General features: G+C 37.3%; 2 long non-coding RNA genes across 7 annotated transcripts in view; both read left to right on the forward strand.

Moving 5' to 3' along the window:
* Nucleotides 1-27,979, forward strand: part of LOC116452036 — a 116,597-nt gene that overhangs the window by 12,804 nt on the left and 75,814 nt on the right. The gene's annotated exons all lie outside the window — the stretch shown is intronic.
* On the forward strand, nucleotides 6,906-13,983 carry LOC116452054. The gene is made up of 3 exons (XR_004243390.1): nucleotides 6,906-11,829; nucleotides 12,341-12,456; nucleotides 12,840-13,983. It is a non-coding gene; the product is annotated as an uncharacterized LOC116452054 (long non-coding RNA).

Genomic DNA, 27,979 nt, shown 5'->3' on the forward strand with positions numbered 1-27,979 from the left:
TCTTTCCATAACAATTATTTCACATTCTGTTTTCAGTCTGCTTCATGTTCCCATGTCTTACCTCTCCCTCCCTCTCCCCCTCGTCCACACCCTTTCTGTCTTTCTCATGTAATCTCAGAGCTGTTAGAAAAAATGCTGGTTTTTTTTTTTTTTTTTCTGTGTAATGTTCTTCAGTTTTAGCAATTTTCCATTCCACTTCTTTCTTGTTACACTTTTTCCATTTAATATTTCAGGAGAAAAATCATTCTATTTTAGGTTGAGCCAAATACACCATCACAATGTTTTGGCCCATGTTAGTTTTTTCAAATATAAAGTTTATTTGCAATTTCCTCTTCTCTCCGTTTGACTGCTATTAAGGGAGGAGGAGGGGAAAAAAAGGCCTTAACTTTTACCATCAGCAGCAGGTGTATTTTTACAACTGTCACTGTTACTCGTCCCTCATCTGGTTTGTAGTAGCATGGAAGCTCTGCAGAATTGTTTACACAGCCTGGGTCTCACAATAACCCAACTTGTTTGTAGGAAGACATTGGTCTGGATCTAAAATGATCACAGTATGTTTTAGGGGATGATGCACTCTGAGTGAATTCCAAGGAGGGAAATAAGTTGAATTATGTACTACAAAAAATTGTTAGGACAGTGCAGTGTTGTGTGGGCAGGTGTGGGTTATAAGAGCTGGTTTGGACGTGAAATGCAAGTGATTTTAAGTAGAGCCCAGGATTTTTGAAGTCAGAGAAGCCTTTCAACAACAGAGCACCTTCTACTAGTAGAAGCTTTATTTTCAGAGTAAATGAAGACTGAAGGAAACAGTAAGGACGATTAATTTTACTACTGATTTGTGTGTATTAGTACAGAAAACATCTCTTTCCATTTAATCCATGACTGTTCTGTCCTAGCTAATATTTCCTTTGAGTTTATATAAAAAGGCTATATAAAAGTGGACAAAAATGATGATACCACTTATGATACAAGAAAGCTGGCAAATACTACGGTACCACAGCATTTAGGCACCATGGTGATAGATGCCTTAGAGACACATGTAAGAGAGACAAACAGAATGAATCAATGCATTGCTCAATTTGCATAAATTTTTTCATAAAATAACTTGCAGTGTTTGAGAAAGAAATATTTGGTGTTTAGGTTGCTATGGTGTTGTGGTAGTGAAAAAAGCAAAACTATGAACAAACAGTCTATGCTACATCATGAGTTTACTAAGCAGACAGTCTTCTAAGTAACAAAGCGAATATGAAAAAAGGCTTTAATTATGTAGAGGTTAGTTGTGATACCAGCTAGTGTAATGACTGCCTTCCCGTCCTCTTCACTTAGGAAGATTTTAATCACTGATTTTAAGAAACTCTGAAGAGGGTTGTGCAGCAAGTCTGTAAATTTCTGTATTTACTCCTTACTTTGACTTGCTTCTTTGGACTTGGTGATAGAAAAAACAGGTTTTGTCAGACTCTGGGAGCATTTCCTGCTTTTGCTTTCAGTTGGGATGAACATTTACTCTGTTTTACTGTGCTTCTTTTTGATTCAGAAGCATTTTTAATAGATGAGTGCTCTCCTTTGCATGCTCTTCTAGACTAACATCTGGTTTCAGCAGACCTCTTAAACATATGCCTAAGTGCATCCTTAAATATTTGGTTGGTCATATGCCTAAGGGAGTACGGGAGGCACATTAAAGAGTAGGATATTCTTAAGTGCTTTTTTGAATAGGGGACTAAATGGGAATGAAAATACAATTATGTACCCTATTTTGATTGCATGCATTAATTAGCCAAGTATATGTTCCATTTACTAATATTATCTTTTGTAGTTATGTAACTTTAAAGATTACAGAAAAATGCTTCATCCAAATTTTGTTCAATGTTTGTGTTTTAATAAGTATTCTTACCCTCAGTATAATTTAGCTGCAAAGGTATTGATAAAGAATAAGTGGTTGCTTCCATTCAGCAGACATATTTTGCTAGTAAATGAACTTGAAATACTGAGAAAAGGGTTTAGAGGGGATAAAGAAAAAAGAAAATCGAGAACTTCATGGTAACTTTTTGGAAGGTGCATCAAGGTTAAAGAATTTTGTGCCTTTGCTACAGTGTAATTATTTTTCAATTGTTGCTTCTGACTGAGAAGGCAATAACCTAGTTTTTCTGTTAGGCATGAATGAATGCGCAAATTTAAGAATTAAGTACACAAACAGAATAAACATGTCATTTTGTAGTTTATGAAACATTTGGCTCTGATAATGCTGCTCAAGGAAGTTGTACTCTTTTCTAATGAGTGAATGGCTTGAAAAGTGTTCTGTATCACAGTCTGACAAAAGTAGTTACTTTATTTAATTTGCAGTCAATTTGCTAGGGGCAAGGGTAAGAAATTTAAGTATAAGTTAACATATCCAGCCCTCTTATGAAACTGCATGGTACTCTTGTAAGGTTCCTTAAGAGGTGAGGGGAAAATCCTGAGCAGAAATGGTAGCAAAATTAGACATCAGCATTACACTAGAGCTACTCAAATTAGAGCTCAATGGAATAGGCCCCTGGAATATATTGTTTGAACTCTGCTTAACTTTTTCTGAAAACTCTCTCAAGAATGGTATATTTTGCCAATATTTTTCCTTGCAGATAACTTTAAATAAAAGGAAGCTATTCCCCAAATGCATACTTACGCAAGCATTTGGAATGCAGTAAGTGTGTTTTCATTATGACTGAGCAACTTCAGCTGTGAGCAACTATACAGCAAAAAGTAGGAAAAAAATGCATCTTTGGAGGTAAATTAAATTGCAGTACCCAAAGAATTGGGATCTGCCTTTTATAATTTGGACATGAGAAAACTAAAATAAAAATAAAGGCTCAAACTAGATTCTCCACTGCTTTCAAATGCCTTCATAAAAAATGAAATTGAAATGGAGTATAGGGACTGACAGAACTTACAAATATTTTTCTCTTCTAATTCAACATACTCATCAATGTGTACTCTGTAAAGATTCTGTCTACAACTCAAAAAGCCTTTCTAAATGAAATTCAGCAAAAATCAATGTTCTGTCTAAGCAGAAGTGATCTGATCCAGGACAGTCATTTGGATAGTGCATGGCAGTGTATTTGTGCACATTTGTCTGTGGAGACAATTTAGGGAAGAGGTAGGGAAAAGAGAATCCTGGTAATATTATTTGGAAAGTATCTCTACCTTGAATGATGTTGCACCATCTAAAGGACTAATTAGATTGCATGATTGCCTGACTCTCCAGAGTTTTGCATCTCAGCAATAAAATCCCCATAGAGTCATTTATCATGTCAAAGGATAAGTGGTATTTTTTTGGGGTATTCATCTGGATAGATGTAAAAAAACCACTGCCGTTTGGGAATTTATAGATATATAGACATGACCGGTGAATCAGTGATCTGCAAGATTACACACTGAATGTGCTTCAAATGGCAACATGAAAGGCATTTCTGTGCATAAATATTAAATGTCTCTTTTAAAGTTTGAGATACTTTTAGTTACAATGAGCCCTCAAACACTTCTGCATGCTTCCAAACACCGTATCACAATGGCAGTCAAAAAAACATGGAGTGAGTCCTCAAAGGTATAAGGAAGTGGATTTTGCTGTTTGGATGGTTTGGTTCTATTAGCCCAAAGCAATCTGTGTTGCAGGCAGGCCAACCTGTCTCTGCTAGTGCTGTAGTCATGTTCAGCAGTCTTCTTGGCTGAAGTCCAGTGAATATATCTTTGGAGGATCATAATTTTTCTAAATGGTATGATTTTTTCAGTGGGGACTTTAGTCTTGAGTCTGCAAAAATCAATGCTTTTGACTGACTTTAAAAATACAAATAGTGCAGTCCTTTGGGAAAGAACTTTAATTTCCAAAAACATGTCAGGCTGGACTCTACAGACAGACTTTTATGCTCAGTACTGTAAGAACTTATCTTGCCTGATTTCTAAATACCCCAGATCAGCTGCAGGATAAGGCCAGGAGCATTTGCATCCTGAGTTGTCAATGTCTGCAGTACAGAGACATGTCTTTTTTGGATAATGCCAGGAGAAATGCAATCTTAACCATGCATTAACCATGCAGAGCAGCATGGTCTTTTACATCCTATTCAAGCCCTACTGGAATTCACAAAGTAAGCATTCTTTTCCTCAACTAACCTACATAACTTAACTGGTAGCTGTTAGTGGTCTGTCAATTATATGTGTGGAAGTTTTGCCCTCCAGCATTCCCACTGCAAAAGTTTCCCAACTAACAGTTTCCTGAGTATCCAGGGATAAGGGACTGCTAAGGGTTTAGTAACTAGTGCCTTCTCGTACAGAAATGGAGACTTAGTTGTCTTGTTTGTATAAGGCATTTAATTTTGAAAAATTTACTGTGTTTTATTTTTTTAATCAAGTGATGAATCCTGTGTCTCTCCTGCTGCAGGCTGTAATCCACATTGCTCACCTTGCTACCATCTTACTTTCTCTGTCTCTCCTAATGAAATTTTTTGGCAGGACAGGAGCTGGAAAATGCTTCTGCATCCAGCTATCTTTGGGAGAAAAGACTGTGTGAGGTGTGAGGAAAGACTCATTCCCCTTTGGATTATGAAAACAGTGGTTATAATAAGATTGTGTGTTGCGACTCTTTGGTGGACAGAGGTCTGTTCCCTTATGCCTGCTAAATGTAACATAACTGTGTAGACTAAAGACTTTGAATAGTCCCTTCCCTTTGATATTTCCAGTTTCTCCTAAATGCACTGACATTCCTAGGTCATTTCTGTCATGTGCCATTCCTAGGTCTCCCCAGGACTTTTTAAGAAATTTTGCTAGCTAAGCTGGATGCCAGAAATTCTATTAAGTGGTAGATTGTCTCCTTCCCTCTCCCTCCCCCCACCCACCAAAAAAAGAAATTTATATTCAAAAAGTTATTATATAGTGCATTACTGGAGTAGGGAAAGACTGTAATTGCTCCTTACGCTCATTCTTCATTATGTGGGAGGACTTTGGTAATGCAAAATGATTCAAAAGTACTGTTACCAAGAACTTGGCAATAGGGAATCCTGAGGGCAGGGGAATGTCTTAAACCCTTTATTCTTCAGAATTTAAGTTTCCCTTATATTCAGTTGGGATTCCCTTTTTTTTTCCTGGGTTTGTCTTTAATTTGTTTTAAAATACAGATCACAAGAGAGAGGGTGGGAGGTGGAGCAAAAAACATTCGTCAGAAAGATGGTCTTCCATATTTTGAAGGTACATCCAAAAGAACTTATTTTTAGTCTGTAAGATCTGATGCATCTCACCTAATTTCGGGTGCGTAGGTAAGGGGCATGAAGGGAGTCACTCTAAATTTTTCCAACTGATTATGGAAAATGATGGTCAACTCCAAATTGCTCACCCCACCTCGAGTTTTCTTGGTCCTTAACCACTGATTGTAAGGCAGAACAAATTAGCTTGCCACTTAGGAAATAGGTATTTTAATGAGATTAAAACTCTGGCCTTAAAGATCGTATTTCCTATGAGGTTTTAATGCTAAAGAATGGAAAGAAAAAGGACTGGGATTTTCAGAAGATGTTTAACTTCCATTGATTTTAATGGGACTATATGAATTCTTTGAAATCTAATGAGGTTCCTGAGTACCTTTAGGAACTATGTCTGCAAAGCTGAGTTTCACTGAAAACAAATAAAATTAAATATATTAAAAGCCATGTCATACAAGAAAATCAAAATTTGATGTTTTAGGCAGTTCAGTAGCTTTCAAAATATTAACCTTTTTCCCACTCGTTTTTAGTAATTGGATCTTCAGTTTGTTTAGGACGGTCTGGATGCACCACAGGATTTTATAAAGAAAAAAAATTTATAAAAATAAACAAATTCAGTCAAGAATTGCTGGTAGTGAGAAAAGCTAAAAATGTAACTTAATTTTTGCCCACCTGCCTATATCTTTTTTTCAGACACGAGAGATTAGGACTGGATTTTTATTTAATGAAGTATGCCTGCTGTAGTGTTGCTGCTATTTCTAAGTGGGATGTCTCATTCCTCCTGATATGGAGCTCCACAATTCCATTTTATTGGGCAAGCAAGGCAATCCTTCATTTGCTCATAGCTCTGCTGACTTCAAGAGTGTGTAGTACCAAGGTGTAAAGTCTTCCATGTAGAATTTTCCATGAAAAATTTTGCAGGATTCAGCCTGAACTTGCCTGTATTTGTCTTTCTTACATCTGGAATCTGCTATCCTGTAATAACAGCATCAGTAATCTTTTAGTAGGGTATTACAGAAAGTGAACAGCTCTATGTTTATGCTAAACAGGAAATTGTATACTATTAGAGTTACTAATTAACATGCAAGGACATGTACATAGAAAACTTATGAACTAAAGTGGAGAGTGTGTTCTGATACAGTGAATTTTAGCTGGTTATATTACAACACTTGTATTATTATGCAAATAAGCAAATATTTGTATAAATCTGTATTTATGACTTAGAATTGTTAGATAATTTCAGAGGAATATCTGGCATCTCCTTTCTTATAAAAACACGTGTAGAGTTAGAAATCACTGGAGTGAGAACTGAAATTTTTTAAAGAATCATGAATATATTTATTTTTACTCTAGTTTTTCCCCTCTGTCATTTTTTAACAGTAATATGGAGCGATTTGCAGTATCTGTTTCAGTAGAATATTTCAACAATAACACAAATCTGTGGCAAAAGTTACTACCTGAAAAAGTTCTTGTACCTTATAAAGTGCTACCTATGAATGCAGCTGTTGCATAAATGGCAGAAATATGCCAATAAATCTGACTCGTCTGTATAGGTGACATACCTATCTGTAAAATACATCAGAAATAAAGCTCAGGTGCATCATGGACCTGAAATTAAGTAAGTTCTTTAGTGAGGTCTTTGATAAAACTTTATTTTGTTAATTATAGTAGGGGGAAATAAAATAAATACTAGCTTCTGCAATGAATGAAATAATTTTTTCCGAATACAATAACCATAAATTTTGCATACCTAATAAATGTCTTGTTTCTATATTCAGGCATGATCATTAAATTTTTAACTAGCTTACTACTGAATTCATTAATTCCAGAAGTATCATTACTGACATGTTACTTGGCTAAAGCAGGCATCCCTCTACCCCTTAAAAATATTTTTGGTACATTTACAAAAAACAGTAACTTTACATATTGCTTCCTACTACTGTGATAAAGTGTTGATAAATTTAAGTAGCCTGTGTTTGCTAAGCATTTTTTGGTTTTCTTTTTTTCAGAATAAAAGAAAAAATCCCTATTGAATGTGCAATGGAAGCAAGTGTTTTTCCAGTTCAGCAGTTTCTGTTGAATTGTAAACAATCAGGTTGTTCCAAAAGGAGAGTATCATGGTCCGTAACTCCGACAGCTAGTAGTAGTTTAGTTTACTGCTTCTACCACCTGCCTTCTGATTTAATATTGGAAGCAAGAAGCATGCAATTAAGTATGAGGAAATGAAAATAAATGACACTGTTCATTGCACATTGCAAAGTGCCTGGCAGAAAGAATGCAGCTTGCCTGGACCTGATGACCCCAGGGGAAAACATGTCTCATTCCTGGGAAAGTGCCAGCGAATCAGACACTGAGCCTGGTTTTATCCACTATCAAATGCATTGGTTTCCTTCTCAACAATTAGAAACTTTTTTTTTTTAAATTCTAATTGAGTTCTGAAAAGCAGGGAAATATAAAATGAAATGTACTGAGTGTATGGTAGAAGCTACAGGACACCAAACATGCAGGGATATTTTCTTTACAATTTCTTGAGAAAAGTTATTTGGATTACATCCTGAATTGGACCAATTTGGTCTGGTTATTAAATTCTAAGTCTTCTAGAAGCGAAGAGGTTTTTGAAAGATTAATTCCATCTAAGCAGCAATATTACATTCAATGCAATATGACTGGGTATATAACTCGAACCCTCCCCTCATTCCAGAATCTGAATGCTTAAAACCTGTTTCATTTTAAAATGTCTGTTCTGTGAATGCTATACCCTTTTTCCTATATATGGTTCATACAGTGGTTAGAACATAAAAGTAATAATTGTTTTTAATTTGTCCTAAATTGTCTAAGCATCTTTACAGAGGTAAGTAAATGCTATCCTGATATTACAGAACGGGAAGAAAGTGCACCATAGAGAAATCTGACGGCTTGCTCAGAATACGTAACGCATCAAAGAGTAATTGAAAGTGAGAATAAGCAATTTTGTGAGAAAATAAAGGTTTTAACATAAGTCATGTTATTTTACTACAGAAGTCAAATTCGTCTTTTTTTAGATGAATGTAGGTGCCTTACAGATGAATTAACACATCACAGATTACCGTAATGCATTAATTCAGCACTACTGTCTATTTTAGATGGCCATGCATAAATGGTGGGGAAACTTTCATAATGAAAGCAGAAGCAAGTAGAGACTTTCATGCATTCATGATCTGGTACAAAACTAGAACTCAGATGAGATATGCCAAAATTTGTAAATTTTTCAGTGAAGCTAAATAGGCAGAGAATATTATAGAACAGATAATTTCAGGTAGAAATGCTGCCAAGTCTTAGTGGTTTTTAATGATTTCATCTTGAAGAAAGGAGCATCTTGGTAGCTTGATAGGTATTGTTTTGAGTATAATTTTTTTCACCCCATAACCCAAAGTAAAACTCAAGGGTGCAAACTCAGAAGGAATTGAAACCTTTCAGGGAGTCACAGACCCTCCATTCCAAAACCACCAACTTTCACATTTCTGGCTGTATGCAAGTACATTGATCTTCTCTTTCTTTAATATTGCATGCACACTCCATAGAAGGATTTTTCATATTTCAATCGCATTTTAGGTAAGTTCCTCGCATTCTATGAAAGGTAGTCTTCTTTACTGCACTTCTTCACAGGGCTTTTTAGACCCCAGTAGAAAAAAAAAAAAAAAGTATTTGGATGTCAGTCATTCAGTCTCTGCTTTAAAAATCATGTCTTTCAGAGATGCTTTCTATCCATAGTCCTGCACAACATGAAATATGGTTGACAGCTATATTACCACACTGCAGATTGCAAGGCAATTCACATTCACACTTCTAAGTGCTTCTCCTTTCAAGAATTATGGATGTATGCCAAATTACTTGCATTGGGGTATATGGCCTTCTATATGTACTTTACAGAATAGGTCTCTGGTTTCCATTAAAATCAATGAAGTAGAGACCAAAAGAGCTTTTCTGAAGTGTTTACTAGATGTCAGACAAGGTTAATACTAAAATACTTCATGTATAATATGCATCTTCAATATATTTCAGTGTTTAAGAAGATATTTTCTGAATTTGGGATGGAAATTCCCCAGCTAAATTTAAATGTTGAGTAGTGTTAAGTTCAGCTGTCATTGTTTGCTCCCCGTTAGTGTCTCTGTAAAAAATGAATATATGATTTCATACCCTATTTAGGAAGTGCTTCCAAATGTAATGGATCAGTAGCCATTTAAGGAACCTAAGGTCTTGTGTTAAAAAAAAGTCATGGTTATCTCAAATGAAGTGGGAAAGATACAAGATACCCTCCAACACCATTTCATCTAGACAAACTAGTGGCTATGCCATGTCATAAAACCTCATTCTTAGTCACTACGTTCACATATTTCTTTACAGGGGTTCCTTGTCAGACAAGTTAAAGTGGATGATCAGCAGGGATAGTATAATAATATAATTAACTTATTAATAATTAGTAAAATATCAGGATGATTCTTTTCAGGCATATTACTATGGTAAATGAGGCAAACTGGTGGATTTTAAAAATAAAGACTTGTGACAAACATTATAGCGACAAACTTAATTTTTGGGGAGAGGAAAAAAGAGAGAGATGCTCTAAAGATATCTGAGTGAAATATGGACTAAAGTGAATTTAGTCAGTGTGATGAAAGAATGACTTAAAGGGGGAGGAAAGGCATAAGAATGAGCGTAGGATGGTGGAGGGTACATTTCACCTTTCTATTTATTTATTTACTTTTTCAGTTATTAAAGTTTCCCTTAGGACTACATTACCTAGAAGAAAGCAGCAATACAGTTTTGAAATTGTCTTGAAATTTAGAGGAAAAAGAAGAAATACCTGGAAATCACTATCACTGGCTTTTGTCAGTAATCCTAAATCCATGAGGGTTTTGTTCTTGTTAAACGGATGTGTTTTACTGCAGTGGGGTAGGTATAAGTTGGGCTAGTGACTTGTTTTTCCATATAACATTGTGTTTTTGTAGCCCAGAGTTGCACTGTGTTCTCCAAAGGATAGATTTATTATATGCAGTGTTTTTCACTTGAACTGTACCATATGTGAATACTCTTGGTCTGTATCTCAAAGATGTTCTGTAAAATCATCTACTGTGGCTAGGAAACATCAGTATGTCCATTTATCAAAATAACTTGAAAGAAAATATAGTGAACAGGGACTTAAATGTACTGGAGCGGTTGCTTTAGGTGATTCTCCATAAGTAAACTTGAAAGCAAAGCAAACTAATGCCCTTTAGAAGAATACTGGCCTAATTAGTAAGACAGAAAGTTTGCTGGCTAATTTCAAAATACAGAAAAGAAATTTCTGGATATTAAATTTAGTTTTTAAGAATTCTTGTGCTGGAAAACACTTCCTCTTGTCTCTGAAAATAACCCATGGAGGGTACAAGTAGATTACAGCAAACAGTGTGAGTACAGCATGGTCTTTCATTTGATATGCCCACATACGCTCGGTAGTTGCTTCTGGTAGAGCTAACCTCCATGAGCTCATCTAATCTCTTGCAACATCTATCAAGTGTCACAGCAAGAACGTTTGTCCACTGAAGTGGTGGAATGGAAAAACAGAATCTCAAAAGTGAGAACTATTTATGCTTCCTTCACCAAGCTGTAAAGAGTCAGCCACGGTTACATAAGACTTTCCTGCCGGGTTTCAGCAGCTCTAAACATCCTCAAGTAAGGTGACAAAAATCAACAAAAGTATCCCAAAAGAGGCTGTAAGCAGCATGAAAACAAACAAAGGCAGAAAAATTAAACTTATGAAAAAAGTTGCAGCCATCCTTTATGGTAAAATAACTCAAATTTAGAAAACATTTCGGAGGTGTTGTTAGCTTTTTGCTCAGGCTTTCTCTTACATTTCAACCAGATGCTGGAGATGAGGAAAATGTGGACAAATAAGATGCCTGAAGTGGCTTAGAATGAACATTAATGCAAGGCGCATTTTTGTGTCTATAGGAAATTTCTTGTTAATAGCAGAGTGTGGTGAACAGAGAAAAATAAATTTCATCTGAGAACTACTGATGCTAAAGTTGAATTCTGCACAGATTGCTGGAGAAACCCTTTCTAGAAAATAGAGGAAAATTATGGCATAACAGTGACTGCCACCTGCTGCAGTCCTGAGATAAAATGTGGGTGTCAGGGTATTATTTCCCAGCTATTATTAGCTCATTGGTGGTTTCTGTAAATGTGCTCCAAGAGAACTGCTCTGGAGGCAGCTCACCAGATTTTCAGCTGCTGACAAAAAAAGACATTATGAGTGTAAGGAAAACATCAAATTTTCAATTTACGTCCCTGGTCTCTTGTGCAAGGACCTCCTGCCAGAATATTTTCGACTAGCTCTTTAACTTGTCTATTTTTGTCCTTTACTGTTAGCCCAAAATACCACAGCAAGTCCAGAACTATGGTATAAGAAAATCCAGGTTTTTTAAAAAGATACTGAAAGCAAGCTTATATACTTATCCAACAGAAACATTGGAGACAGCTTTCTGCATTTTTGTTTTAGCTTGAAAGTGGAGACCAAAGTCATGGCTGCTGGACCAGAGCCGCAAAATATAGCAAAGCCAGCATTCAAATGTGGTTGGTATTTCTTCACAGTGCACATGTAAGTGTGGTCTAATATGATGTCAAGTCTACCTTGGAATACATCTTGTCTTTTTGGCCCCAGAATTGTGTGGAAAATGAATAACCTGCTATTGGCAAATGTGTATAGAACAGTGTTGAAAAAATAATGGGAGATGGTAATTTTTTACAGTGGAAAGGAAAAATCTCTTCAGAAGACAAAAAATGTGATCTATTAGCATAATAATGTCATCAAAGATCAAGTGTTATAGTATTTTATATTTTTACACTGGTGTTCCATAAACATACAACAATAGCAAGTTAATATATCAAATGTATACATAAAGTCTTCCCACTGTGCATAACTGTTCCATATATTACTGTTATATCTTCTGAGATTAGGTAAACACAGAATGTAATGTACTGTACATAAATATAGCACTACTGAATCATAATAAAAATTTTAAAATACCTTTTTACCATAAGAACTGTGTCAGAATCTCTCAGTGAAAGTGTTGGTTAGCTGAAATGAGAAGGCTTTTTTCTTTTCCCAGAAACATACCAATTTCAGTAAAATTTCAGTTTCAAGAAGGATTTTCTGGTTAAGCCTGAATAAAACCTAACATAGACAACCAGCCAATGGATGTCTTTGAACTAAGAGGGAACAAAGGTCAGTATGTTCTTCTGTCTGTTTTACATAAGAGGCTTGAACCTGGATTTTGCACTTAGGTGAATGCCCTCCCTCTTGCTGGTAGTTTCAGTTTCCCCCACCAAATGTGCTCCCATTGTTTTAAATATGTAAGTGACCTTTTGAAAGATGGAGCCTCAGACCTGTTCTAGCACAGGAACATGGGAACTCAAGGGGAGGAAATTATGTTCATGTTCTCAGGAAACTTTTGCATATTTCCAAAATCAGAGTTCTGACAAATTTGAAGGTAACAAGGATTTGACAGTAAAAAAAAAAGGAAATTTGAAATATATTAATGCATTCTTGAAATAACAATATGTCAATAGGTAAACACTGCAACTAAGCAACCTCTTTATTTACTGTAGGGGAAGGAGCAGTGCATTTCAGAATTCACATGGCAGGGGGAGAAATGTTGCCCATGTTTGTAATCTGTGAAGACAGTGACAACTTCTTGTTATGGCTAAGAAGAGTATGAATTCGATTCTTTCTACAGACTTCTGGAAAAGCACACCCCACTTAGCCAGCTGTGGCAGGTCTGCCCGTGCAGCAGGCAGCCAAATGTTGGAGCCAGCCGCTAATCCACCAAAGTGACAATGAGTTCAGGGCTGCATGGGCTGAAGACAGCATGAAAGAGAAAAAAGTGAAGCCACCACATTCACTTCTGTGGTCTTGTATGAGTTCATCATATTACCTTCTTACCCTGCATCTCATTTCACTATGAGGCAATCTCCTGAAACATAATTCCTTTGCTTGTCCCCTTGATAGAACATTTTATTTTATTTAGAATATTTGACTCTATTTGCAAAGGCAGGATAAAAAAGAATTTTATTTGTGCTATGAAATGAGAGAGTGAAGCAAGCTCCTGTAAGCAGGCTGCTTTGTTGAGTCAAATTTATACTCTCATTTTGAGTGTGGAGCTTATACCATCCTTCACTTCACAGGAAAAGATACGCTTTACGCTAATGCATAGTAATCTCTGTACAATCCCAACTCACTTTCTCTGCTTTCAGCCACGCCCTAGTGGGAAATTTCTCTGAGAAATTAACATGGGAATCAGCTCTTAACTGCATTTTCAAACACATTTACTGGTTAAATTTTTTTTTACTGTTATGACAAAGAGACTTTACTAATTGATACAAATAGATCTGTGATAACAGATAAAAGCCAGACACTGAAAGCTCCTACTTGTGGACTATTTACTTTCCTGGCACATTTTGAACATGAAATAAGTTAAATTACTGTTATTTTCAAAACACATTATAAATTGGAAAAGTGGTGAGTGAAAAAATAAGGCATTCACCAAGTATTAACTATTAAGCGTGAAGTTGGTTATAGATGGTCTTGCACTGTTTTTTTCTGTGATCAGTATAATAGAGTGATTGTATATAATAGATAATACCAGCTATTTCAGTATGGGTGTCTTGCAAAAGCTAAATAAATAAAAAGTGACTTAGCTTTTATTTACCTTGCAGCAGGTGAACAAATATGGTGACAGAGAAATAAATTATTTTTTCCTGCCAGCTAAGCATGTCGTCAATCCTTCTTACTAAAGTAATGAAGCAGGGAAACAATATTTTTTTTCTTTTCACTGTGGTGGAGGAGTTTTACATCAAAAAGGAAGATAACATTTCAAATTTGAGGATAGCTGTGGTGTGGTATTACTGTCTGCCTCCTAAGTCATGTACTGCTTTCTGTTTTAAAACAATCTGAAATGGCTCTAAACTATCCTGTCATTTCCTCCTAGAAAGTTCTTGCATAACTTGTAAAGAACACATGTGGACAATTTATTTGGGTCTCAGAGTCACTCTGTTGTGGAAATTTTGTCTGTGTACTGAACAGGATATCTTAAAGGATATACTTGTGTCTTTTCCATAATCGGATGCTCAGAATTTCTTGTAAAAGTGGGACTGTCAAGTGCTAGTGCAAATGAAAAGAATCCTCATTTATTTCCTTCTAATTCATTCTTTCACTTGGGAGTCCAGGCTTCAGTTTAAATTTCAGGGATGCCATTCAGCACAAAGTATTTGTAGAATTTTAAAAATGGCCTTTTATAAAGGCAGCAGTGAAAATGGTGATCTGTTGTTTACTTTCCCTGAAAAAATTGTAGGGTGGCTTTTCTCCTTGGGCCCTTTGATATTAGACTATTAAATTCCTCTTTCACAACCAGTCCTGGACTTCTGAAAACTTCTAGACTACATAAATATGACAGCTTTGAGAAGCAGTGGGAGGAGAGTGAAAGACGGTGCAAAACTGAATTCTGTGGCAACTGGGCAAATTGCCAGTAAATTCAATGAAGTTTTTCATTAAATTCTGTGTGTTTTACATTAAAGCTGAATTTGGCCCACTGTCTACAGCTATTAAAATTATACAGCTTTAAAAAGTTACATGAAATTTTACCTACTTGAAAAAATTCAGTATAATGTTGAATCTATTTTAAACACACTTGAAAAATACTTTTAAATTATCTGTTAAGGACTCATGTGGTGTGTGGCTTCTCTCTTTATTTTCTGTCTGGATAGATCTGGTGATTGGTTCCCAGAGTTTTCTGTACACACTTGGCAGCATCAAATGAAAATATGTATACATTTGTTTGTAAGAAAATTCTTCTGTTGTTGTGGGGGTTTTTTTAATGACTGTCATAGAGTGATAGATAATTAAGATTTTTCTCTTTTCCCCTTTAAATTTGTCTTAGATTGATGTTACAATAATGGCCAGCTTCTTTCATCAGTAAATGTCAAGGAGTTTTGGACTTTAGGAGCTCTACAAAGAAAGACTTACTTTTATGTCCTAAAGGATGTGGAAAAAGGCATTCTTTTCCTGCCCATCCTAAGGAGGTATGAATAGAGAAGTTCGAATAAGACAGATTAAATAAGACAGTGAGAGCTGCTTGAAGGATTGTGGCCCTATTTAGGATCCATGCTTCTAGTTTTGAAACTACTGGCTAAGCAATAGGAGATATTTGCAGACAAGGAGTGTTTTTAGTGATTTTTTGGATGGAAAGTCTTTGGGAATAGTCTGGACAGCAAATCATATGGTGATATGTAAGGAGATACAGGGAATAGATCAAAGCTATATTTTCTCTTTGCATGCAAATAGCAGCAAGTTTTGCAGTATATTATTTTGCTTGGTTGAGAAAGTTATCTTCATTAGCTCCTAATTCTCCAGCCAAACCCAGAGGGGAATGCAGCTGAATGCACCAGGTAGGTTCAAGGAGATTACGTGAATGGAAACATGTTTTCATAGTGAACACTTCACAGATACAAAGCCTTAGGTCACACATTTCAATTCCACACTATGCAGTTCCCAGGTCAGAAGGCAAAATTCCTGACCAAAGACTGTGTGCTGACCCTTTTGAAATAAGCAAATGTCATCAATTTATTCCCTTGTGTCTGGATGCCATTTGCACTATCTGGGAATGTTTGGACCAAGAGGGTACTACAGGTCCCTTGGTACAGAAGACAAAATTATATTCACTGATATTAGATCACTGCTGTATCCCACAAATTCATTTAGGGACACCAGTTTTGAGCATTTCCAAGTTACCTTCTATTAACAACACATCTGTAAAATGAAGACCATTAACAAGATTTGGCTCATAACTAGATAGGTACTGAGTTATCCCAAAACACAAAAAGAGTTGGCAGTTACTTAGGGTGAAAGTCAGCACACGATGCTCAAAGTGCTGCCCAGGGGAGTTCAGCTTTGAACAGACCTTCCCACCTCCTACCTCACTGTTTTTGTGTGTGCAACAGGGTGGTTAGTCCTACATGAGGCATGAGGTGGCTGTTTTTCCAGCAGCATTCACAATCTTCAACCCCAAGAGCAGCAAAAGCAGCAATGTTTTCTGTAAGTCTTCTCCTTTTCCCTGACATAAGTTTTTCTCTCCATGTTTCGGTCAAACTCCAATTATTTTCTTTCTAAAACATAATTTTAAAATATATCCAGTTACTTAATTTTTCCTCCCTGAATTTTCATTCTGTTCATTTTAAGCACCCCTCTTCATTGCTGGCATTGCTGACAAGAAAGTTACTTCCATCCTGTATTGGTTATGCTGCATCAAAGTCCTATTCAGTCTTAAAAATGTCCTCTGGCAATTACTATTTTAATTTACCCCTGATTATTTAACTAATGCAGTAACTTCAAAAACTCTAGAAGAGACAGGCAAGAACCTGCAATTCTTGATAGTTTTTATTGTTATGTTCCCCTGTCACCACGAAGAGTATCCCTTAATTATGTATTTGAATTATTGATGTTTCTCAGTTGTAGAGAAGCCTATCATCTGGGTGTCTTTTGTTTGAATTTCTATCATTTTACTCTGCCAAATCTAGATAGAAAAATATGTCATTTACTGTAGTTTACTGTAGGTTGTCAATAACCTTGCCCAAATAAATGAAGTAGGACGGCATCTTTCAGTGACATGAAACACAGTTGAAAGATGAAAAAGAAATTACACAATGGCAAGAAGAACTGTGAGCCAATAGAAATATAAAACGTGTTCACCTTCTTGTTATCTCACAACATTCAGATGATCATAACAGTTTAGAAAGCATACCGCCCACACCACAGGATCTTGCTCCTCTTTAATTTTCTCTAATTTGTGTAGTGAATAACCAAATACTCATAATGCAATTAGAAGATAATCAGGCTTGTAATTATGTTAATTGCTGGAGACTTACATCAATCCTCCAGCAAAGTGATAGGATTTCAGGGGAACTATTAACATGGGAAGAGAGAAGAAGCACACATGAGAGAGAAAGAGATTGGGGGAGTGGGTAAATTGATGAACAGCTTAGGCTTGTATCATTGAGCAACAATGAGAATACAATGGTGCAACAAATGAAAAGGGCCTCAAGGGGAGAAGCTCAGAAAATGAGGTTTTAGGTACCAGCAACTCAACCTCTTTTGTCTGTTTTCTTCCCATAAATAATCATGTTGTGCATCTATATTTATTGTAATAAGCCCAATTCAGAGAAATCGGATCCATAGCTGAACAGAGAACAAAGGGGAACTGTTCAGCTATGCAGCAGTTTGCCATGTCTCCCACACCACTGAAAGAGCCACTGTATTACCTTCTGTCCTCGACTCCTGGGGGTATTCTTTTCTCATGGTGATGTCCGATATTACATTTAAAGCCATAATACTGCAACTGCAATGGGCTGTCTCAGAAATGTCATGGATCAGTCATAATCTCTGAAGAACATACAATACATAGTGGACTGACAGAATTTATTAAGTAATCCACAGTGGAAATGTTTTTTGGTGTTTTTATTTACCTTTTTTTTCAGTACCTCATCGAGGTTGTAATGATTGTGTAAGCCTTTTGAAAGTAAGTTTTGTCAGATGAAGTCTGATATAAGTTGTAGATGATGACTGTATTCTATTAGGGTGGCTATTTCTCAGTTTACAGAACAGCTTTCTGTGTTTATACTACCTGTCAGAAATTGACTAGCTGGCTTAAAATAGATTTTTTAAAAGAGCATAGTTATTATTACTAAGTTACTTTTTTGTAGTTTTAAAGTTAGTTTTGACATGGGAAATGAAACTAGTAAGGATCAAGAAAGACTGCCCTTAGACTAGTATGATCTTTTTGCCCACAGCTGTCATGATAAAGATAATGAATAAACTCAGTGTATTTCTCTTTTGATCTGTGTGTTTGTACATGCAATTAAAGCAAAGAGCATTTTGCTACATTTGATTTACTCTAGGAATGTACCTGGATGTAAAAATACATTAGCTTTTGCAACTCCATGGAAAAGCACATTTTCACATATGTATTTAAGTGGACATTACACTATTATTTATGAATAATGATCTAAAGAGCTGAGGGTTTAAGAGAAAATATTTAAATATATAGAAGTGCCTTGTTTTGAATATTTCCTACAAAGGACTTGTTTTGTGCATTTGATTCGGATTCAACTATCAAGTGTCATCGGTCATTCCTACCATATCACGTCTTTAAATTCCAATTAAGGTTGATTTCTCAGTTCTAAAAAGCCTAGGAAGAGTCAAAAGAAACTCTTTCAAGGGCTTCATCTACTAGAGATTTCTCCTTCATTGTTTCTTCGAACGGATGAGTGCTACATACCTTGACTCCAGCCATGACAACACAATTCCCATGAAGCAGCCCTTAAAAATCACTCTGGAGCTCACACAGCAGGAGACTGAAGAGCATAAACCCAGTGTAAGCCCAAGCTTCCTTACACAGAATTCCTCAGCTCTGTGGGGCTGCGTGCCCCTGTTTGGCCCACCCTGGTGTACCCTTGTTGCAGGAGTGTGGCAAATATGGGGGCTCTGAGTTGATCCCGGTCTATTCTGGGCCTCTGCAAGTATCTGAAGGAACTGTGTCTGTCTGACAAAAAGATTGAGCATATAATATGCACAGAGGACATCTTCAAATCTAAGCAATCCAGGTGCAAGACCAACAAAGGGAGCAGCACCACCTTCTTTCTGTGCCCTGCCCACATAGCTATACACAACACCCAATGCAGTGGGGAGTGGATGTGCTGTTCAGCAGTCCTCTCCATCACGGACATAGCAATGCTCACTTTACTTTATACAGCCTGACACATTTAGGCCTTCATGGAGCTGTAAAATTTCATTTTACTTCCAATATTCTGAACGTGAAGTTTTGAATGCCAGAAACTGACTTCCCAGAAAATTTCAGTAAAACAGAACAAAACACAACCCTATATCTTTGCATTTGCTTCTTTTGACTTCTTACATGAAAGGTATTTACTGACACCTCTCTTCCTTGTTGGTAAGCTTCACTGTGTTTTGTGTACCTAATAATAATCTTCACATAAATGGAGTTGTGAAGACATCACAAACTTATTTTTACTAAATTTTGATAGATATTGTAATCAGTAATATAGTATAGTTTATTATAATTGAGTATTCTTGTAGATGTGCATAGATTTTTAAATCACTTTCACACCAAGCTTAAGTATGATCTAATTTTACTGTCTTTTGTTGGCCTATGCTACAGACTCCCAGCTAGTCTTAGGAGAAGAAGGACTAGGAAGGATAATGCAGGCAGAGAAGCTCTTAAGCAAGGAAAATACAAGTTTAGAAAGTGTATTTCAAGTTAAAATTTGAAAGAAAGGAAGTTTTGTTCAGTTATTACTTATTTTCATGCTTCTTTTGGAATCTTCCTTGGATTGTACCTGTCAGCCACAAGCTCTTTAAAATTGGCCTTATTTGTGTTTGGAATTTGGGCTTGCTTGTGCAGGTGGGGTAAGGGTTTGACTTATAAATCCCAGGGGTAGTATCAAGTGAAAAGGTCCCTTCAGGGCATCTTGGCACTTTCTGTTGGTAGCACAGTAACTGTGTTTCATGACATTGTCCAGCATATGGACCCCAAGCAATAGAGAAGGCTTTATTATCCACAACCCCCCTATGCTGGTTCAAAACCCTATTTCTTTTCACCACAAAATATCTATTCTCCTGGCTGTCAAATCTCAGGATTTTCCTACAAGTTAAATTCTAGATTTCAGAGATTCTTGCTGGCTCCTTACCACTATTCCTATAGCTGTCTTTTCTCAGTCATTCATTCACAGTGTGTCTGTATAACTAAAGGCCTTGGAAATTGCTGCCTGACCAGCTCAAGGTTCTCCAGCTTATTTAACACTTCAAGGAGCATCTCAAGCCTGAAATAACTAAAATATAACCAGTGGAACAGAATAAGGCTCATTGTCTTGACACCCAGTGTCCCCAAATGCAGCAGGTCCCAATCTCTTTTAAGTTAGTTGCATCTACCATACTTGATAAGTTATACAGGGATGAAATAGAGGTGCATGAAATGAAAAAAAAGTATCAATGACTGCCTTTGTCAAGATGAAGAACTCAGGGAGGAAATTTTCTTTCTTCTGTGGAAGAAGTGACTATACCTTTGGTAGGACATTCTGTCCCAGCCCATAATGTAAAGCAATAGCAATCCACACAGAAAGAAAAATAAGAGTCACAGAAATATGTGGAAGGTATCTTTTCAGCTTTATACCTGCTAGCGCTTGTATTTCAATGCCTTAGAAAGCCTCGAGCAGCCTTGAGAGGTAGCACGGGCAATCTAGCACTTCAGTAGCTCTAAAATCGGTACCTGAATCAGCTGCAGAGCAAATACCATCAGCAGAAGCAAAGAGGGAGAAATATAGCTCCCTGCTCGCTCAATTCCCTGCAGTTAGAAGCTTTCCAATGAGACAGACGACCAGAGATGTTTACAGGAAAGTAGCTGAGCTGAGAGAGGGCGGGGCCTCCCTCGACCATCTTTTATTAGGAGAAGGGGAAAGGGGAGGACTGGGGGCGGACCCAGGGTGAGCGGCCAATCAGACACTGCTAAAGAGTCTGAGTTACATTTGGTTTTGCCCATGCTTAGAACAAAGGAGCTCGGAGCACATGGGCAGGAGCACGTGTCTTTGGGAGGGGGAGGGGAAGCTCGGAACAGGCAGCAACAGAAATATTCTGTGACTTGAATGAAGTTCAGACCACAGATCTATGTACCAGAATCAGCAGCAGAAAAAGCAGAAGAAAATTATTGTCCCCCTCTATTCCTCTTGGGACTCCAGTTGGAGAACTGCATTCAGCTCTGGGATCTTCAACTAAGAAAGGCATGGATTTGCTGGACAAAGCCCAGAGGAGGCCACAAAGGGAGGAACCACCTTTCTTATGAAGACAGGATGAGAGGATTTGTGTTGTTAAGCCTAGAAAAGAGAAGGCTCTGGGGAGACCTTAGAGCACTTTTCAGTACCTAAAGGACAGGACAGCTGGAGAGGCACTTTTTACAAGGACATGTAATGACAGGACAGGGGAAAATGGCTCTAAAGTGACAGAGGGCAGGCTTAGATTAGATATTAAGAAGAAATACTTTGAAGTTTTCAAGGCCAGGTTGGAATGGGCTTCGAGAAACGTGGTCTAGTGAAAAGTCTCCCTGCCTGTGACAGGGGTGTTGGAACTAGATCATCTGTGTGATGATCATCATCAGCCTTCTAATCCAAGCCAGTCTATGATTCCATGATGTCATTGAAAACCTGTAAATTTTAAAGAGATTTGTCTCCAAATAATTTCAAGCACACCATGTAATGGTGAAACAGCACAGTGTAATTTTGCCCCATCGGAACATCACACATCTCCATGCCCATGACTGTATTGTTCATTAAAAGAAATGTACATAGTTCTTATTTTCTGCCTTGAACCTAACCCCACCAATGACAAGGTTGCTTTCTTTTTATTTATTTATTTTCTTTAATTTGGAAAAAGTGCACTAAATTCAGCACTCAAAATTAAATCACATCAACAATTGTCTTCAAGCTTCTGTTATCTCAATATTGACAGTTTCCTTGTTAGTATAGAATTGGAAGAGCTTGCTTTTAGATGTCAGCAGTCCCTAGCTTGTGAGTAGGTGCACATATCCTTAAGTATTCCTGTGCCAGTATGGCAGCGGGTCAGAGCCAGCTGTTGACACAACTTCATTAAAATTGTCTCACAGCAGTTTTGGAAGTTTTCCTATTACTGTTTATTAGTAAAAATGATGTTGTGATATCATCAGGCTGTTAATTGTCCTGCCAAAACCTTTTCCTAGCATTTCCTCTATTTCCTAGAATAGAGAAAACGCAGAGATTGCAATATACTCGGATTTCTCAGTGCTTAGTTTTTAAGAGAGCCATAGTCCTTGCAAAGGGTCTGTACTGGAATATCTTCCCGTCTGTCCCACATCCTTTTTCTTCCACATATTTATCTGCTCCTGTGCACTTTTGCCCCACGATGGATCCACGCTGTGGCATTCTTATCCTAGAATTGTCTCATGATAGTGAGATATACATGCACGCCCGAGGACAAATCCCGTGCTTTATATCCTCAGTACATGTAAGTACATACAGCACCACATTTCCTCTGTAACAGAAGCTGATGAGGTGCACACGTGGACACACATCTACCACGTGTGGGACCAACTGTGCTAGCTGCTGTAATTACTGCCAGTGTAGGATCAATACAGTACAACACAATTCTCTTTCAGTGATAGCAGTACCTGAGAAAATTAAGTTTGGCGTTTATACTATTGCTTTTGTAGAAAGGACATCAGCTTCTTCTAGAGTAGAGTGTGAAAAATGATGCTCTAATCATCCCGCTAAAGATGTTAATTACTAGTGCAGGACACCACATTGTTTTAGGAGGAAAATACATGGGTACAAATCAAGCTGGTATACAGTGTGGATGTTCAATTGTGCCATTATAAAATTAAAACTACTTATCACTGAGCACCTTGGTCTAGGTAAGCTTTGCAATGAAGAAAGGGTTATTTTTTCTAAATATATTTTCTTATTCTAGGAGTTATATGAAAATCCCAGTAAGGCCAAGCTATGGTAGATCCACTAGTCAGTCAGAAAAAATTAATTAATTTTCTGGGGGAGTGGGAAGTAGATTACACAATACAAAGCCTTTCCCAAAACTCTGGCCATACTCAGGAAGGTGAAATGTATGAGGAGAGTTTGGGATGAGAGATATGGGTGTAATTTCTTTTCTTTTTTCTGAAGGAGTATTGTGCAGAGAGGAAAAAGAAAAAAGCAACAAGGAAGAAGGCGGAAGAAGTCCAAGGACAGACAGAAAGGGGTGATCTTCAAAAAGAGCTAAGAGAGAGTGTCTTTGGGTAAAACACTGTGCCAGATAAATCTGAAGTGTGGGTACTTTGTTTTGGTTTTATTTTGAAACAAAATATTGCACACATTGTTTGGGTAGACAAATAATTATATGAAAGAGCTGCCTGACTCCCTCAGCAATTCTCCAATGTGCTTTATTAAAAATTAACACTATTTTCCATTTGTTTTGTGAGACCATTTACTGAATTTGGTAAGACTTTACTTTGCCTTTACTTTGTTAATAATATATCCTCAGATATTCTAACTCATATTATTTGCATTCCATACAAAGATGCTTGTAAAATTAGTTTCAGAGCCGTGTTTTGAAACAAAGAGCTTAGAGATAAATAAATGGAAAGTTCTTTTTGTGCTTTTCTGCAGAATGCTGTCTTGGCACACAGCAGAATAGCTTGCTTACTTATTTGGATTTACGGCCTAGAATGAAAATGAATGGAAGGCTATGTAGAATAGAAAGCTGAAAAGAATTACCTTCAACAAAACTGGAATGAAACTCCTGTAGATTTTGCCAGGTCTATTGTCTCAGCTGCCAGGTTTCTTCATCTTGTGCCAGGTTCTCTCTCTAGATCCTGGTTAAATTTTCCATACATCAAATGCTTCACACCTGATTAGATTGGCTTTTACACTGCTAGAAGGACAGGACGTTGCTAACCTGCTATGACTAGAAGCCAGACTGTCTTTGGAAACATTGGCTAGGTTTGGAGGCTCTCTTAGGGACACCTTGTGGAGGGTAATCAATTTCCATCAGGACACGAGTTCAGCCTCTCTCTTGTGACCATCATAATATAATTGAAATTATCCTCAAGAAATTTTACTGTGTATTTCCACCAGCTGTGCCTGACTCCTTTCATTCTGCTCTTTTGACAGCAGTAGTTTTGCCCGTCTCGGATGGTCTCCAGTGAGCTCCCGTATTCAGGACTGTGTTGTCTTTTGTTTTAAGTGGCCTACCAAAACCTTTCTGTCAGTGTCCTAGTTTGTTCTCCATGCACTCACACATTTATTAGATCAGCTTCATCATGAATCATTAATTACCAAGGAGTTGTTTATACCATGAAGAGGTTTCTTATTCACTCTTCCCATAATGAAATAAAGTCTAAAAGTTGTGTGAAAAATTTATGCTTGAAGGGAAGCCACTGTGTCAGAGTGGTGACCATGTTTTACACAGTTGCTTTGTGCTTTCAGTCCTTACTTTAGAAAGGGAGATGCAAGAGTTTATTTATCCTTGCCCCTCCCTTGGAAAGTTGTCCTGCTGGAATTCAAATCTTATGCTTTTTCCTGGACCATCAGGAAGGCAGTAGAGGTGAAAAAATGGTCTCCTACCTCTCTTCAGTCCAAATGGAAGACCTTCAACCAAAATTGAGGAATTTGTTCCAAAATTTCAAGGTCCAAGAACCCAGTTAGACTGCAGAGGGAATGTACTGCTAAACCAACAGTAAAGGCACCATTGGGATACAGTCTATATTTTAAGCAGATGAAGTAAGAAATATCAGCATATGCTGCAGAATTTGATACGAGAAAGATTGCACCATTGCTGCCACGCTATGAAGTTACATAAGTGGATTTTTCCAGGAAAATAAGGTGTGGTGCTCAGTATGAGTCCCAATTTTATACACCAGCATTAGTTCAGAGTTTCAGAGAGATGCCTACTCTGCAAGATTTCAGACTCACTCATCCAGTCACTGCCATTTCCTTTTGATTGGATGAGGCATCTGGTGTAAATAGGTGAATACCATCCCTTGACACCAAACCATCCTTATCTAGCCAGGAAGAAATGTGAGTACCCTACAAGCTCAGCAGCCTCCTCTGCAGGCAGGAGTCTGGCTGCCAGTGTGAGGACCAGCTCCACTCCTGGACTTGTGACTGCATCAGCCTACTGGGAGACAGCCTTCAAAAACCCTCAGGCCCTCCCCTGCTTTGCTCAGGAGCTGCATTTTAACTGCATTTTAACTCAGGCTGCAGACCATGGTACTCACCTGAGCTTTGCTGTGGTCATGTCTCTGCATAGCCACAGATCTCTGAACCCAGGCTCTGTTGCCAGTGTGATTTCCTGTCTCCACTTTGGACCTGCCTCATCACTGTGGACCTGTCTGGTTATCTCCTTATCAGAATCATCTTCCCTGGCCCTGCTCCACTCTTTTCAATGGGAATATCTGTATGTTCCCCACTATATTCACTTTCTTTTCCTTTCAATTTACCATAAAGCTTTTGTTTTATTGTAGAAAATACATGAGATTTGGTGTTGAATTTAGCATGCTTTTTCTTCCTTTCAGTACATTACTTTCTTTTTTAAATTCATAAAGGCATGGAATGTTTAATAAGCTGATGTGCATTAAGAAAGAAATGCAATTATATGCTTAGAAATTAAACTCATGGAATGAAAGTCTGAAACATGGTGAGATGTTCAATGCCTCTAAAGCACTGATATGGTTATTACGTTAATATAAATAATGTAGAAATTTATCTGTCTTTCTTTGTATATCTGTACCCTTTTACCATGATTCCATGATTGCATGGTGTGATGTAAGCCCTTGTCCAAGAAAGACCTCAAGCATGTCTTCAGGTTCATTCCAATCAGGAAATCACTTCAACGTAAGTTTCAAGGATTCAAGGATATCCTTTAATACCTCTTCTGCTTTGTTTGCTTTAGTGGGCCTGTTGTGAAAAGTTTTAGTAGCCTGACTCTGAAAAAGAGGGTCACTCCTAAGAACTTACGTTGCTGGTAGATTATTGAGGTTCAATACTATGTATCCATAGTATTGAAATAAACACAACACTCATTCTGTAATATATGAGGGTTTTTTCCTACAAATTGACACTTTGAAAGCATTCAGGTGTTTCAAAATAGTTCGTTCAATTTTGTTTTCTTGCTACAAAAGTCAAGAGCCTGTCAGTTGCTCTTTCCTGGAACACCCAACACTCACAACTCCCTTCTGAGTCAAGCATCAGACAAGGGTAAATGGAGATTAGGAGAAAAATTAGTTACATAGTCCAGAATTTTTCAAGAAGCAGCTTGAAACTGTTGAAAAGATATTCTTAGGGCTTACTTTACTTTTGAAAAGTAAAGAATGTGCCTTCACATTGAAGTTTTGGTGTAAAGTGTTGGGTATAATATACTCTTCTGCAAAAATTTTAGACAGAAATCCAAGAAGGTTAAAATATATATATATAAAATTAATATTTCATTAGCAGATTATATGCATAAGCTTCAGCAGGAACTACATCTAGTATTCCAATATAAATCAATTTTCTTAGAACTTTTTAGTAACTGCAAAAGGAATACAAGAAACCTTTTATACTCTCTATTCCTAAACCATGTACTGTGTATATGGTTTGAAATGGGGAGCAGAGCAAAATCTTAATCTAATATTATTGATCCACTGAATGCGTTTAATTTTAAGTGGGATCTGGCAGTTACAAGTGACTTCTGTGTGTTTCTCAATGTGTTTTTTGTTCATCTATGCTCACAGTCACACATAATTCACCATGCTCAAGGGAGCCAGAACCTTGCTAAAATGAGATTTAAAAGAGAAATAGTTTCACTCTGACCTCCAGTTTCCTTTTTCCTAGCAAGAACTGTTGTACACTGCTCTGCCCTGGTAGCTGTGGTTACTTTCTGTGAAGTGGATGTGGCCCAGTCCAAATGCAGTTCCCTGACTTAGACTGTATAATATGCATACAATGCAGACCTCCCTGTGTAGAGGTGTCTGTGCAGCACAATTTTTCCCTGCACAGGGCAGCCTGAGGCTGAGAGTGGCACTAGTTGCCTCTCTCTCTTGAATTTTGAGATTATTTAAATACATTAGATGGCTCTGGTACATTTGTGAGCTTTGACAAGTGACTGGTAGAGTCAGGAGGACTGATGAACGTTGCCATAGATCAGTCCTGACAAAAATTCATATTTTAGAGGCCTTCCAGCTCTAGTACTTCTCCTGTGTCTAATATTTTACTCAAATACTTAAATGGGCTTTAGGAAAGAGAATTTGGCTCCACTTGTGTTCAGTGTGGGATACAGGCATGGTTGCAGAGAACCAAACCCACCGTGGTCTCGACCATGGCCTTTAAGCCCTTCCCTGTTACTAATACCCCCAGCAGTTTTGTCAGACATGGTCCAGGGAAATGCTTTCACTGTGTCTGCCAACCTGTAGGACATTACACATTCAGCAGTGCACAGAAAGCACTGTAATTTTCATGTGAAGAAAAACAGTAAATCTGGCTGGACACTAAATAGAAACAAGAAGAGGCAACAGACAGTCAGACTTAAACTACAGTTGTCCTAAGTACACAGAAAATTGCTTTATGAGCCCAGCACAGACAGCCAATTTTCTACTGTGCATTGAGAAAAAAAGCTGGCAAATATGGGATTTCAAAATGGAAACTTGTCTAATATAGCAGGTCAGATACATGTGAGAAGTTGTTTTATCTGCATATTGGTGCATGATGGCAGATTACTTTTCTTAACTTTATATAATTTTATTACAACATTAATGAGGTATAGCTTTTGAGGGTGAAAGGTATAACCTAATATCCTGTGAGGAGGGAAAGGCAGACCCAATCTAACCCATGGCTGACTGGTTTTCTGGATTACATGATTTAATATGCTATTGTTTCTGTTCCAGGAAGGTACTGTAAATGCTGCCAAATTTCTTTGTGTACCTATGTGGATGTAGTACTGATCAATCAATAAAGGGAGTAAAGCAAAAGGGCAGTTCTGACCAGCTGTGGTAAGTTTAGGCCACTTGTGATACCAAATTTGGTAGTTATGTCAAAGGTGCATTATCAGTGATCTAGAAAAATTATATTTCATTCCTCTTTGTAAGCATTTCCTTCTGAGTGAATTCCTACATAGGTTCACATCAATTTCT

This window comes from Corvus moneduloides, chromosome 1 (assembly GCF_009650955.1).
Source record: "Corvus moneduloides isolate bCorMon1 chromosome 1, bCorMon1.pri, whole genome shotgun sequence".
NCBI classification, from domain to species: Eukaryota; Metazoa; Chordata; class Aves; order Passeriformes; family Corvidae; genus Corvus; species Corvus moneduloides.